Genomic DNA, 15,789 nt, shown 5'->3' with positions numbered 1-15,789 from the left:
TTCACACTACCATGTACACAAGTGCAACAGTAGGTCAAATTCTTGTGTGCAGGTCCGAGCAACATAGCAGTCATGACAGTGACGAGACATATACCAATTACAGTAACCAACATACTTACACAACACAATTTACATATCAGATGTACACATACTTACACAACACAATAATTATATACAATGTACAGTAAACAATACACACAATATAGAATACACAATATACAATACAATAAGTAAAGAGTATACATTATACATATAAGTAGTTGTATTGAGGAGAATATGTTGACAGTCCAGTGTGAGATTATAGGTTAATAAAGTGCAGTGCAAATTATTGATCATGGGAGATCAATTGTTCAACAGTCTGACTGCTTGGGGGAAGAAGCTGTCATGTAGTCAGCTGGTGCGGGTCCTGATGCTACGATACCGCCTGCCTGATGGTAGCAGTGAGAACAGACCATGACTCGGGTGGCTGGAGTCTCTGATGATCCTCCAAGCTTTTTTCACACACTGCCTGGTATATATGTCCTGGAGGGAGGGAAGCTCATCTCCGATGATGTTTCTGGCAGTTCGCACCACCCTTTGCAGGGCTTTGCAGTTGTGGGCGGTGCTATGGCCGTACCAGGCGGTGATGCAGCCAGTCAGGATGCTCTCTACGGTACTAGTGTAGAACCGTGTGAGGATGTGTTGGTTCATTCCAAACTTCCTCAGCCGTCTCAGGAAGAAGAGGCGCTGGTGAGCCTTCTTCACAACGGCCTCAGTGTGGACGGACCATGTGAGTTCCTCAGTAATGTGGACACCGAGGAACTTGAAGCTGCTGACTCTCTCTACCGGTGCTCCATTAATGGTGATGGGGCTGTGTTCTCCGTCTTTCTTCCTGAAGTCCACCACAAGCTCCTTGGTTTTACTGACGTTGAGGGAGAGGTTGTGCTCCTGACACCAGCGTGTCAGACTGTGCACCTCCTCTCTGTAGGCTCTTTCATCATTGTCAGTGATCAGACCTACCACCGTCGTATCATCAGCAAACTTAATGATGGCATTGGAGCTATGTGTTGCCACACAGTCATGTGTGTATAGTGAATACAGGAGTGGGCTGAGAACACAGCCCTGCGGGGCTCCAGTGTTGAGGGTCAGTGATGAGGAGGTGTTGCTGCCCATTCTAACCACCTGACATCTGCCTGATAGGAAATCCAGGATCCAGCTGCACAGCGAGCTGTTTAAGCCCAGAGCCCGGAGTTTCTCATCAAGCTTGGAGGGCACTATGGTGTTGAATGCTGAGCTGTAGTCTACAAACAGCATTCTCACATATGTGTTCCTTTTTCCAGGTGGGAGAGAGCAGTGTGTAGTGTAGATGCAATGGCATCATCAGTGGAGCGGTTGTTGCGGTAGGCAAACTGCAATGGGTCCAAAGAGGTGGGCAGAACAGAGCAGATGTAATCTCTGATTAACCTCTCAAAGCATTTGCTGATGATGGGGGTCAGAGCAACAGGACACCAGTCATTTAAGCAAGTGATTGTGGCTTGCTTCGGTACAGGCACAATGGTTGATGTTTTGAAGCATGTGGGGACTACAGACAGGGAGAGGGACAGATTGAAAATGTCCGTAAAAACACCTGCCAGTTGATTCGCGCACGCTCTGATGACGTGGCCCAGAATGCAGTCTGGACCCGCGGCTTTACGGATGTTCACCCGTCGGAAGGATCGGGTTACATCCACAACAGAGACGGAGAGTGAACCAACCTCTGAAGCGTCAGCCGCGAATACTCTCTCCGCGAGGGCGGTGTTATTGTCCTCAAAACGAGCATAAAATGTATTAAGTTCGTCCGGGAGAGATGCAGCGGTGTTCATGGCGGAGTCTTTATTCCGTTTGTAGTCCGTGATGATGTTAATTCCCTGCCACATACTTCTGGAGTCAGTGGTGTTGAACTGACCTTCAAGTTTGTGCCTGTACTGGCGTTTGGCTTCACTGATAGAGTTACGGAGGGCATAATCCTCCGTGTTAGAAGAATTAAAAGCGGAGGTCCGCGCATTGAGTGCCGCGCGAACATCGCCGTTAACCCATGGTTTCTGGTTGGGGTATATCCGCATTGTTTTGGTCGGAACAACATCCTCTACGCACTTCCTGATGAAACACGTTACGCTGTCAGCGTTAACCTCGATGTCGTCATCAGAGGCAGACCGGAACATCTCCCAGTCCACGTGATCAAAACAGTCTTGTAGCGCAGAGTCTGATTGGTCCGACCAGCACTGGATCGTTCTGAGGGTGGGTGCTTCCCGTTTCAGTTTCTGCCTGTAAGCGGGCAAAAGCAGAACGGAAGAGTGGTCCGATTTGCCAAATGGGGGGCGGGGGAGGGATTTGTAGCCATACCGGAAAGGAGAGTAACAATGATCTAAAGGAGAGTAACAATGATCTAAAACCCGGTCCGCTCGTGTGTTGAAGTTTATGTGTTGATGGTATTTTGGAGCGATTGTTTTGAAGTTGGCTTTGTTAAAGTCCCCGGCAACAATGAACGCAGCCTCAGGGTGCGCGGTTTCCTGCTCACTTATACACCCATACAGTTCCCTGAGTGCCCGGTCTGTGTCGGCTTGTGGGGGGATGTACACAGCTGTGATGATGACCGCTGTGAATTCCCTCAGTAGCCAGAATGGTCGACACAGAAGCATGAGATACTCCAGATCAGGAGAGCAGAAAGACTTGAAATGTACGTTCCTCTGATCACACCATGATTTGTTGATCATAAAACATACACCACCACCTCTGCTTTTGCCAGAGAGGTCTTTCGCTCTGTCCGCTCGGTGCACGGAGAAGCCCGTGATTTCGATGGCCGAGTCTGGAATCTCCGTAGACATCCAGGTTTCTGTAAGGCAGATAACACAATCTCTCGTCTCTCGTTGGAAAGAGATCCGCGCTCTCAGCTCGCAGAGCTTGTTGTCCAGAGACTGAACATTTGCCAGTAGTATACTGGGTAGCGGGGGTCGATTTGCACGACGTCTTACTCTGATGAGAACGCCGGCTCTTTTTCCCCTTTTCCTTCTGCGTTTCAGCGCCGAGCAGCCCAGACAAAGGGCTCCGCCGGCGTGTTTGTAAACAGCGGGTCGGCGTTGAGGAATTTAAAGTCCGGTTTTCGATGTGTAATTGTAGAACCAATGTCCAAAAGCGTTTGTGTGTCGTAAACAATAAGGCAGACAACATCCAAGACAGAAAAACAAAGAACTGTAAACAAAACAAACAATAAACCGCAGTGTTGTATCGGAGCTCGCAACGCAGCAGCCATACTCAGCACCATCTTGAGTCCAAGATGCTCCTAAACTATGGAATAGTCTCCCACACACTGTTCGAGATGCAGACACACTCTCTCAGTTTAAGTCTAGACTAAAGACTCCTCTATTTAGCCAGGCATACACCTAATTTATCCTCCAACCCACAATTAGGCTGCTTTAGTTGGGTCTGCTGGAACCAGAAACCAGAAACATTGATCATGATCTCTAACTCTGCAATAAATTTAATGGCATCCATGCTTACATCTTTTTATTTGTTTCCCTGTCTCAACCTCGGGACTCCTATTCTGAGGTCACCAGAAACTGCTGGATCCGAAAACTTGGTCCATAAATCAAACACGCTTGCATGTAATAATATGAAACTTGGTACACATATAGATCTCATCGTTTCATATATCCTTCATACTTTTACTTTTTACCCCAGCCCAACAGGAAATCGTCTATTTAGGGTTGTTTGGAAAACGCATGCAATGGAATTTGAAATACTCCTCCTAGAGAATTCCACCAATCGCCACGAAACTCGGTCAGCATGAAGTCAAGACATTGAAGATGAAAAATTGACAGCGGATTTTTGATATCTCAAACGGTTTGGCCGTGGCGAGGAAACGAAATTATGGCGCGAAAATTGAAACAGGAAGTGTGTTATAACTTCTGCATACATTAATTGATCTCGATGAAACCGCAGCAGTGTGATCGCTGGAAGAGGCCGATCGCATGGTTGTGACTATTGTGAGTCAAAGTTATAGCGCCACCAACTGGCAGAAGGAAGTGTGTCACTTTCAAAATGCTTTGAAATCACCCTCTTATTTTTACCTGATTTACTTAAAACTTTATGTGTATAATGTAAACACACGGCAGATGTAGACGTGTGAAAGGATTATTGATATCTTAAATACTGTTGTCGTGGCAGCGCTTCAAACTTGAATATTCTTTTTTGATGTGTGGTGCAGGGGCTCAGTAGCGCCACCTGTTGACAAAAGTGGGGTATTGGTTTTATACTTCGACCTAGAGTCACAAAACTCAGGAATTATATTGTTCTCATCGAGCCGGACAACTTTCTAATTTACAGTCATTAGCTCAGACCAACAGAAAGTCTGATATTTTGGTTTGAATGTGGAACACATTGCAAATTAAACTTTGAAGCTCCAAAAACCTCATAAAGGTAGCATATAAAGGGAGCAAATAGCAAGGAAGTGTGTTATAACTAGGGATGGGCATCGTTAAGAAATTATCGATATCGATGCCATTGTCGAGTCTGCTTATCGATGCAATTCCTTATCGATTCCCATATCGATTCCTGTACCATTTGCTGAACACTTACAGGGTGGCTTTGAGAGTTGTTGGCTTTGAATGTCTAATTTAAAGTGGTTTTAGAGAATGAAAACCAAGTGTGCAATATCAATACAGAAGTTGAATGCATTGAAATTTCTAAAAAAAAAAGTAAACATTTCTAAAACAAAGCTTTGTATTGTAATCACACTTAGTCGACTCGTGTGTGCTAAACCGATTTTTTTCAGGACGTACTGGTCACCAGTACAGACTACTTGATAACAATATTGTAAGCATTTCTCCCACCTACCGAAATTCGACCTGCTCTACTGTCATGAAAGGTTGCAAACCTTTCACAACGAACCTCACAACCTTGCGATGACATTCGTTCACCCTTTCCTCTGTCATCTTGGCTCCCTGAGCAGCTAGCGTGAAAGCGGTCTCTCTCTCGCTACTCTCACCAGGCTGTCTGTCACTGTCACCATCTACAATGAATTAAACGAGCGAATATTTGCACATAATTTGACTATTTAGTTAGAAAAGATCATTGGTTACTTATCTAGAATTAATGTTTTGATACAACTTATAAGCCTACCTACCATTGTTTGTGGAGCGCAGGCTGTCAAATATAGTGCACTCCTGGTATTTAATGCCATGTATGTTATTTAAGTTTTTGAGCATATTTGTTGTGCTCCCCCCCTTACAAGCGAGAACCGCTTTGCAAAGATTACACTCTGAATGTTGCTGATTGTCTTTTTTTGTAAAATTAAGCCACACTCTCGATCGTTTACGTCTCGTAGCCATCGCGCTTTTGGGGGATTTAAAAATCCAGTCGCATACTGTAACGTCATGCCGCGACGCGGGAATGGATCCAGTCGCATACTGTGACCGACGTCATGCCGCGACGCGGGAATGGATGGAACGGAACATTAGGAATCATTAGTGGAATCGTTAACGTGTGGACGTGTACGATTCTGATGGATCGGAAAGTTTGGAACCGGTTACAAACCGGAACCTGGAACCGATTCTCAAGCCTAGTTATAACTTCTGCATACATTAACTGATCTCGATGAAACTTCAGCAGTGTGTCACATGGATGTGACTATTGTGAGTCAAAGTTATAGCGCCACCAACTGGCAGAAGGAAGTGTGTCACTTTCAAAATGCTTTGAAATCACCCTCTTATGTCTCAAGTGAACAAACAGACCAACAGAAAGTCAGATATTTTGGTTTGAATGTGGAGCACATTACAAATTAACTTTGAAGCTCCAAAAAGCACATAAAGGGAGCATAAAAGCAAGGAAGTGTGTTATAACTTCTGCATACATTAACTGATCTCGATGAAACTTCAGCAGTGTGTTCGCGGGAAGAGGCCGGTCGCATGGATGTGACTATTGTGAGTCAAAGTTATAGCGCCACCAACTGGCAGAAGGAAGTGTGTCGCTTTCAAAATGCTTTGAAATCACCCTCTTATGTCAAGTGAACAAACAGTTGATAATGAAATCGGGTATCAGTATATTGAATTATGAATTATTGCAGTGATCAACTGTGATGTCCGGTTAAGATGAAAATAAACCGGCTGCACCGTCTCTGTCTAAGCGATTATCTTTCTGAAACACGTCACAAAAACTTACAGAAACGGATAACACAAACATGATGTTGGAAATATTCACTTATCAGAATAGTTATATTAAACTTTAGTCTATTTCAGTTAAAGCCATTTAAGTTATAAAGCTGTCTCATGTAATTTCTCCTTTAATTCTATAATATAACCACTAGGTGGAGTTCTAAGCCTATTTTCTGTATTCTCGTTGTTTTAACGTATGAAGAAGCTTGTACATGTTGTTGAGAACGCAGTAAAGTGTGACGCATATTTCGTTCTGTGACTTTTATGAGTACTCCGAGTCTTTATTAAAACCAACACATGAAACATATCTCTAAAGAAAGTAGGGATGGGCTGATCGATCCGAACGTATCAAAACTTCCGAGAATGATGTTGTTTTAGGGTTGCCTCTGACAACACGCGATCCGCGAGGCGAGATCATTTTTGCTCGCATCTTCACGAAGGTTTGTCGGTTGTATACAATGTTTGCCTGTTTGAACATTCAAGCGATTTTACACTATTCAACTCAACAAATGTGAAAACAACTCAAATACATGTTTGCGAGCAGATTGTGTGACACAGCGAGCCGCGTCGCGTCTAACTCACGCACTGCTATGAGAGTTCGCTTTCGCTGCTGCTTGCGTCTGAACGGACAATTTCATACAAAAAAATGTAAAAATAGGCTACATGATATATTGGGGAGTCTGTTATGTCTCAAGTGAACAAACAGTTGAGAAAGAAATCTGGTATAATTATATTGAATTCTGGCATTATTCCAGGTGACGTCCTGCTATATTTTTCTCTCGAAACAGCGGAAACAACTTAAATAAAATACTGCGTTATTTGTGCCCATACTGATACATTTAATACATCATCACAAACTATTAAAGTTGAACTTTTATTTGTGTACACTCAAAATAACAACAAAACCTTGTGCTTTTGTAAAATAAAGAAAATAAACAGGGTGCTCAGTCTCTGTCTTCGCGATAATCTTTCTGAAACACGTCACAAAATTAAAGTGGACAAAATCAACCATTCACGCAGTCTGTATTATATCACCTCACAATGAATACAGATGCAACAAGCATGGCATAAAACGAAAATAATGATACTTCTCAGTTCTCAAAAGATTAAACTGAACTGTGCCTTGAATATCGTAACATGCGATAAAACCCTCTTAAAGAGACAGTAACAATTTAGCCTTCGCCCTGAGCATTGACATCCCAAATCATTGAAAAGTACAAATGGTATTATTTTAAGATTTTCTTATTTCTCTCTTACGTTGTGAAATGCCACGTTTTTGAATGGCATGTAAAATGTAAAAATAATCACTCAATCTCCATTTTTTTCTCTGATCTGTTGCTATTTTAATGATTTAAAAATCAAAGCACTGACCATTTAAAAGTGTGAGCTTGTACATTTTGAAATTTATAAACAGTCACAGCAATGCAGTGTTATTATGTGCCTAGATAGTCTTTCAAATAAAATGCGTTTACCCCAAAAAGATATTTCTCTCATCATTTACTCACCCTCAGGCACGTGCACACATAGACATCAAAGGGGGCTTGAGCACCTGCCCTTTTTCTTCCTCGAGAGAAAGTGCCCTTTTTTCTGGGGTGTTTTTTTATTATTTTTTTATAAATAAATTTATATATATATTCCTGTTTGCTACAGCTTCCTGTCAAACAAATATATTTATTAAATAAAAAATCAAAACATCAGGTCGGTAGATGAGATTTTGTCGATGCCCGCCCTCCCTCCCTCAGCGTCGTGTACAGTGCCTCGACTATACAGCCAATTAGCCAAAAGCAAATATAGTTAACTTGTGTCTTGCTAACATTCATGACTCATGAGCTACTAGCTAATGTAATAGGTTAGCTAAAGTCTAGCTAAGGCAATATATCATGGCCATACAGGCCAATATACTGTACTTATTGGAGACATTACAGGTGAATACAGTCAAATTTGTGTGATGTACTTAACATAATGATAAATAATCTTAAGATATTATATCGTATGCTATGTATTGTGAATACACCCATGTTAAACATAAAAATGTACTTCCATTGCATATCATAGGAACACATAAGCGTACATTATAATTACATTGATAAACCTGTACAAAGACCTCCAGATAAATACTGGCCTTCTGGATTAACACATTTAAGTGCTGCAAAAGATATTGACCTATGACATCCTATGACATTAAAAATTATTCTACATTTGAATTACCTCATAGATGTGACTATTGTGGTTCACGGTCATAGGCCCTGTCCCAAATGGCACACTTCATAAGAATTTTCATTCTTGTGTACTTATTTCATGTGTCCATTAACTCCATGAGACCGTAGGGTGTCTCATTTTTCATTTTAGGTATCGGAAGGGTGCTCACGCATACTTTGTGGTCGATATGTGCCCTCGATGCGCACTTTTGCAGAGCCCACACTGATGCAAGCTCTACAGCACACATCTTCTCGACAGTCAAAGCGAGGTTACGTTATTGCCCATCGTGCACAGCGACCCTAAAGGCACAGGGGTGGCACCGGCTTGGGCCCGCCATCGCTGCTCGCAGCTATATTTATTTAATTATTTTTAAACACAATTAAGAATCATATTTTATCAAAATTGCACAATGATGATTCATCGACTTTATAGACATTACAGTTTTATCGTCTGTTAATGCTGATATTCTGTAAAGCTGCTTTGAAACGATGTGTGTTGTGAAAGGCGCTATACAAATAAAATTGACTTGACTTGAAAAGCAGAGTTTTTTTTTCTCTTTTCATAGTACTTTTTCTATTTGTTCTTGTTTGTTTGACGTTTGATGGTCTTAAAATGATGTTCTATTGCAGAGGTTTAAGCAATTTAGTCAAAAGAAAATGTGTTTTTCTTTTTTTTGCAAAGAATGCAAAAGTGATTTAATTTTGATTCAAGAGACATATTCGTGCCCTGAGGATTTACATTTTTGCAAGAACCAATGGGGAGGTGAGATATGGTTAGCTCATTGTTCAAATCACTCAGGTGGTGTCGCAATTTTGTCACATAATTTCAAAGGAAAATATGTTTGGAGCAAGGGAGTCTAAAGGTCATTGGATAGTACTATTGATTGATATACATGATTGCAAGTTCATTATTGTTAATGTTTATGGGTACTGTTCAAAGGATGCAAACACTTTGTTATTAGGTGAAATTGAAAAGTGTCAACTCTACCATGAGAAATAATCAGAATGTTAAATTAATCATTGGTGGTGCCTTTAATTTGGTCATGAATGGTTCCATGGACAGATGCCCTCCTAGAGCAAACAGTGAATCCAGTGATCTTTTACATTTAAGTTACAGTCTTGACTTGTTTGATATTTGGAGGGTAAAAAACCCTTAATTAAGCAGTTTACTTGGAGAAACAATCATTTCTCATTGCTGTCAAGTATTGACCTTTGGATGATTTCTTCAGGATTACACTTTAAATCCCAACTCGCTCACTCTACTTACATTTTTTGTGGAAACGGCTTGCACATCAAAGTTTTAGTTTAGTCCAGCACAGTAACATGAACGTTTTGAGTACGCTTGACACAATCCACTCTACAACCTGAGCCACAGCCGCCCCACAATATAACAATATAATTTTAAATGAAGTGAACAAAATATTAATTTTATTGAGTAACAAAAAAAATCACTACATAAAAACAATACATTTGTTGTGTTCAGTAGACTGTTAAATGATATGCTAAGTGCACAATGCATTTGTTGTTAACTGAACTTGAGCACATTAGGCTATATGTGCTTTATAAAACTTAGTACAGTTAACTCAAAAATACAAACTTGTTGACTTATGTTAGTTTGACATGTTTTTTTTAATGTTATGTGTTTTTGTGTTAAGTGAACATAACATTTTTATGTTGTTTTGACATTTCTGACCCTTTGTTTAGACTCTACACTAACATTTTGTGTCACGGATGGGTTAGGATTTACTGTGTAGAATCTTTTATTTTAGATACATCTATATTGCCTACAGCTTTAACTGACCATAAGGTAATTAGCCTTAAAGTTGTATTATCTGTGGGTGAAGATCGTAGAATTAATGGAGGATATTGGAAGCTGAATAATTCACTGCTGAATTATGATGACTTGAAATCTATTATAGAAAGACTTATCCAAAATCATTGGATCTCTTCAATTAATAACAGCAAAAGGAACATTTGAAATAGGATATGCAGTTAGGACCTATGGAAAACAATTAGCTATAAAAAGAAAGGCAGACTTCATTGAAATTTAAGGGGAAATTAATAATTTAATAGAGAAGTATAAGCCAAGGGGGCAGGGCCGGACTGGGACACAATTTCAGGCCGGGAAATCCTACACCCATGCAGGCCATCCTATGCACCCAAATAAAATTTTGAAACACGGACAACCTTGTTTTTTTCCCCTAAATTACATTTATTTCATAGTATGACCATAACATAAAAACATAAACAACCAACCTAGAAGTATAGCAGTCCTAATATCAAATGGGTCTGCACATAACGTACATACAAGCATTTACTCTAGAAGTCCAAAGCTGTTTCTACCTCTCTACTTCTCACTCATAAATGTATATAAAAAAAGGAAATTTGTATTACCTTATTAAATGTATGCATCATCTTTCATGTCAAATTCTTACATTTGATCGATAAATTCAGTTATAATAATAAGACACTATAGGGCTATTACCCATCAAATTAAAAATGTGCACTGCAATTACAACTGCAATAAATAATGTTATGAGATTGATGTTTTAAATAAATGTTTGAATACAAAAAAAATGCAATACTTAAACATTAAACTAAACCGCCAATAGGTGGCGGCAAGTGACCGTCTTAATTAGTGAGTCATTCATGCAAAAGATTCGTTCAAAACGCTGAATCATTCAAAAACCTGCGCTGCTGTAGCTTTCCTTTGGAATTATTTAATTGTCGGTGAAATAGAACAAAAACAGTTAATATGGTTTGTGTCTAAAATGTAAGTAACTTAATAATAAATATTAACTACGCTACTTGTTTATTGAACAATAAATTCAATGTAACATTTTCAATCGTGATAATATTCAGCAAAACAGCTCCCTTAGTTGTGTTATGTTAAACTAAATCATATGTTATAAATAAAAAAAACAACAATTAGAATTTTTACTGTGTGCAGTCATTTGTTTTGATTTCTCCACGAATGTAACGTTAGACGGGCGCTACTGCTTACATTTGCTAGCAGTTCAATACGAAGTTAACGAAGAAAAAGTACAGTATTTACAGATGAAACTGACCTGCACTTGAAGCCCTGAACAGGTCAGTAATTTTGCAACATTTTGCTGCTTCTTCTTGGAGTGCTTTCTTTTTTTTTTGTCCTTTCCCTCTCTGCTCCACCTGGCCGTTTTCTCTCCATCATCGGGTGCTGCTCGCATTTTCTGTTTAACCGTTGTCTGAAGCGTAAAGTCGAATCGTAGCCTTGCCAGTCAAGACTAACAGATTCATGATTTTTTTTTTTTTTTATTGTTATTAATATTAAAAATAATTTTATTGAATGATGAATTCAAAAATGATCACTGATCATTTCAGGCCAACTTAGTCGCCAGGCCAGCGGGAATTGTCCCGGTGCTCCCGATGGCCAGTCCGGGCCTGCAAGGGGGCCTTTATTAGGTCAAGAAAACAGTGGCTAGAGATGGGGGGAAAAACAAAAAAAGTATTTCTTTAATCTTGACAAAAGCAGGGGGGAGTTACATGCGATTAGGAAAATGAAAATTGATGGTGTTGTATTTGAGGATGCAAATCTTATTTCATCTCATATAGAAATGTTTGTTGCTACATTATATGAAAGTGACTCTAATGTTATTGACCTATTCTAAATTCCATTACTTCTAAAATAACTGTTAGCAATAATTTCAATCTTATATGCTCTGAATAAATTTCATTGGAAGAAGTTAAAGAGGACATTAATAAGTCAAATCAATATCAAATCCCTTTATTGTCACACAACCATATGCACAAGTGTAGCATTGGGTGAAAGTCTTGTGTGCAGTTCCGAGCAACATAGCAGTCACGACAGTGATGAGACATAAACATCATTTTTTTACACAACACAATTTACATATCTTATGTACACATAATTACACACAACACAATATACAATAATAATATACAATGTACAGTATACAATACACATAATATAGAATACACATACAATAAAAAAAATAAAAAATAAGAGTATATAAAATATATATATGCAGTAGTTGTATTGAGGGGAATATATTTGACAGTCCAGTGTGAGATAATAAGATGAAGATTAATAAGATTAATAAAGTGCTGATTATTGATCGTGAGAGATCAAGTGTCAAGTGTTCAAAAGTCTGATTGCTTGGGGGAAGAAGCTGTCATGTAGTCGGCTGGTGCGGGTCTTGATGCTGCGATACTGCCTGCCTGATGGTAGCAGTGAGAGCAGACCATGACTCGGGTGTCTGGAGTCTCTGATGATCCTCTGAGCTTTTTTCACAAACCGCCTGTTATATATGTCCTGGAGGGAGGGAAGCTCGCTCAAGTTAAAAAACGTCTAGGTTACGGATGTAACCTCCATTCCCTGATGGAGGGAACAAGACCTTGTGTCGAAGAAGCGACACTTGAGCGCCGAATATACCTCTGATCTATGAAAAAAGGCCAATGAATAGTTGGCAGACAGAATTTGCATATCTCGGGCAGGTACTTGACTTGCCAAAATGACCAGCTGTATCAGACTGCACGTACCCTTCCCCCAATGCCCCATAAAGTCGGCGGAATCCTTATAGTTACCCTAGACAGGAGAACAACACCTGTTGGGCCTCTTTTCTCTCTATGTTTCTCACATAGAGTCAACGGCTGGGGCCCTTACATGCATCGGGGAACCACTTTTACTTACCCAGTCCCCTATTTTTTCAGGGGGAAAAGACCCTGCGGAGACCACACCTGCTCAGAGAGGGGGTGGTAAAAGTGGTGACATACACCACATGGGCTTTTAGGTCACATGTGGGAAGTGGCGCGGTGGTAGATGCCACCTCTTCGGAGGGAGGAGTTGATACAGACACGGCGACCATGGGCTAAGGATTCCACTCCAGCCCCACACACGCGGCTGCCAAGGCAAGCATGGCTGTCAGCTCCTCGTTGGCCTGCGCCTGAGCCGCAACACCCAAGGGTGGGAGTCGAGCCGAGTCTTCAGTGTCAGACATGACGAACCCGCTCTCCGATGCCGCGATCGATAGCTCATTGTCATCAGGCACCCCGAACAAGATCACGGGTCCATCGTGAATCGAACCGGCAACATTGCCCCAGCGCTAGGTTGGAGCACACGAGCGTGACGGGGAGTGGGATGTCCGTGGGGGAATACTACGATCTTGAAATGGAATGCATAGACTAACAATTCCCAACAAAAGCCTTCATCTGCCAATTAACAAGGATAATTGCATCTATGTGAACTTCTGCAGTTAATCCAGGCTGGACTTCAAAGACATTAGTCATTAATCTTACAGTTCAAACAAAATCGATGTTTAAACACAGACTCTTAACACTTACTTAGTTTAATAATTTTAAACCATGATTTTAACTATACACAAGTAATATTTACATTATATTCATGATGTTAGCCCAAGGGGAACTGGCCCCCACAGTGAGTCTGGTTTCTCCCAAGGTTATTTTTCTCCATTAATCTACATCTTACGGAGTTTTGTGTTCCTTGCCACAGTCGCCTACAGCTTGCTCACTGGGGTTATTAATACAATTATTATTTAATTACTTATTTTTAAACATGATTAAGAATTGTATTTTATCTAAATTACACAATGATGATTCATCGACTTTATAGACATTACAGTTTTATCTTCTGTTCATGCCTGATCTTTTGTAAAGCTGCTTAGAAATTATGTGTGTTGTGAAAGGCACTATACAAATAAAATTGACTTGACTTGACTGTCTGTGTTCCTTATAATTTTTAGGGACTCATCATACATTACAGTACCTCTACTGGGCTCATGAACTCATTCACACTTTTACAAACAATCACACTTCACAGTCACCTCACACACACTTTCAGACAGATACAAACACTCTCACAAACACAGAAACTTTGACACTTTTTACAAACACAAGGCCTTTATAAACACAGAGCTCTCAAAAGATACAATCAAATTCTAAAACACTACTATTCTACCACCTCTCTTAGGCAACCTACCAAGCAGCCCTTCTTGCAGATTCACTTCCTTGACAAGACAAAAATATATTGGTAATATAGCAGAGCGGTATCTGTAGGACTTTCTTTTCCTGCCTACCCTTGCAGACATCTTAGAACGGTATCTGTAGGACATTCTACACATTAATTTATCTTTTTTTGTAATACATTTTTTTTATTGATTCCTACAAAACATATATACAAGAGCAAAACATATATATGGAATCAACATTTAAATGCCACAGAGTGCATTAACCTCCCTCTCATTCCACTCTGTCCAGCAGAAAGGGGACTTATTAATACATAATTTGGGGTTAAACCATATGCTCGAGGAAACATTTAAATAAATGTCCAAATTAAGACACTTTTGTCCATACCGAGTGTAAATGCGAGTGCCTCTGATTGGGCTAATAATAACCAATCGTCAAGGTAATTCTAAACATGCACACCATTCATTTTCAATGGGGTGAGCACTACATCGATACATTTTGTGAATGTGCAGGGAGCCAGAGACAGACTGCAAGGAAGGAAGATTCAAATGCGAATCTCAAAAACCGCCTGTGATGTGGTGCAATTGGTACATGAAAATACGCATCCTTCAGATCTATTGACACAAACCAGACCTGAGGATGGATGTGTAATAGGATTGTTTCTGAGTTGACATTTTAAATTGGTGCTTCGCGAGCGAGTGATTCAAACGTCTGCCGTCTTTCTTCAGAGCCTGCCGTCTTCAGAATGAGAAAATAATGGCTGTAAACCCCACTGTGTGTCGAAATCAGACAGTCTCTATCACTTTTTTTGAAAGGAGACTGTGATTATATGTGCGCAACAGTGAGGTGGCTGCCATACAAACTGAATTTTGTAACCATGCTTGATCGTTTTTAAGAACCAGTCTGACACACTCATGATGGCTTGCCACGTGTTTGCACAGCGGGACAGTAGGCTTATTGAGGAGCTTATTAGGAGATAGAGCAGCGCTCATGTAAAAGGGGTTAAGCATATTGTGTGGGGTGTATGATACATGAAGAGGAAATGGCCCTTTTTCTGAGAAAGTGAAAGTCCTGTGTTTGTACAATGGTCACTTATTTCTCTTTTATGAAATAGTTTTTAACTGAGTAATAATAACAGAAGCAACATTTGGAAAAATACCCTTTTCCTGATGAATAGTATTGGGGAAGAGGGGAGAAACAATGTGTGCCTCGAATTGAGCCTTCTTAGGCTCTGGGCCATGAATAATGGCTAGTTCTAGCCTCCTCTTCACAAGGCTGGGCATGTCAGGAACATCTGTACTGCCTGGCCAAGGTTTTTCCATCGATGTGTTTTTCACACTGAGACCCCAGGTACTTACACTTGGGCCACAGTTTGCGTGGCTTTACAGATGGCTCAGCAGTAGCTTTTGGCTGTGCTGGGGCAGTGAGAGATGGACTATTTT

Source organism: Xyrauchen texanus, chromosome 44 (genome assembly GCF_025860055.1).
Source record: "Xyrauchen texanus isolate HMW12.3.18 chromosome 44, RBS_HiC_50CHRs, whole genome shotgun sequence".
NCBI classification, from domain to species: Eukaryota; Metazoa; Chordata; class Actinopteri; order Cypriniformes; family Catostomidae; genus Xyrauchen; species Xyrauchen texanus.
This window is presented reverse-complemented; position numbering follows the sequence as displayed.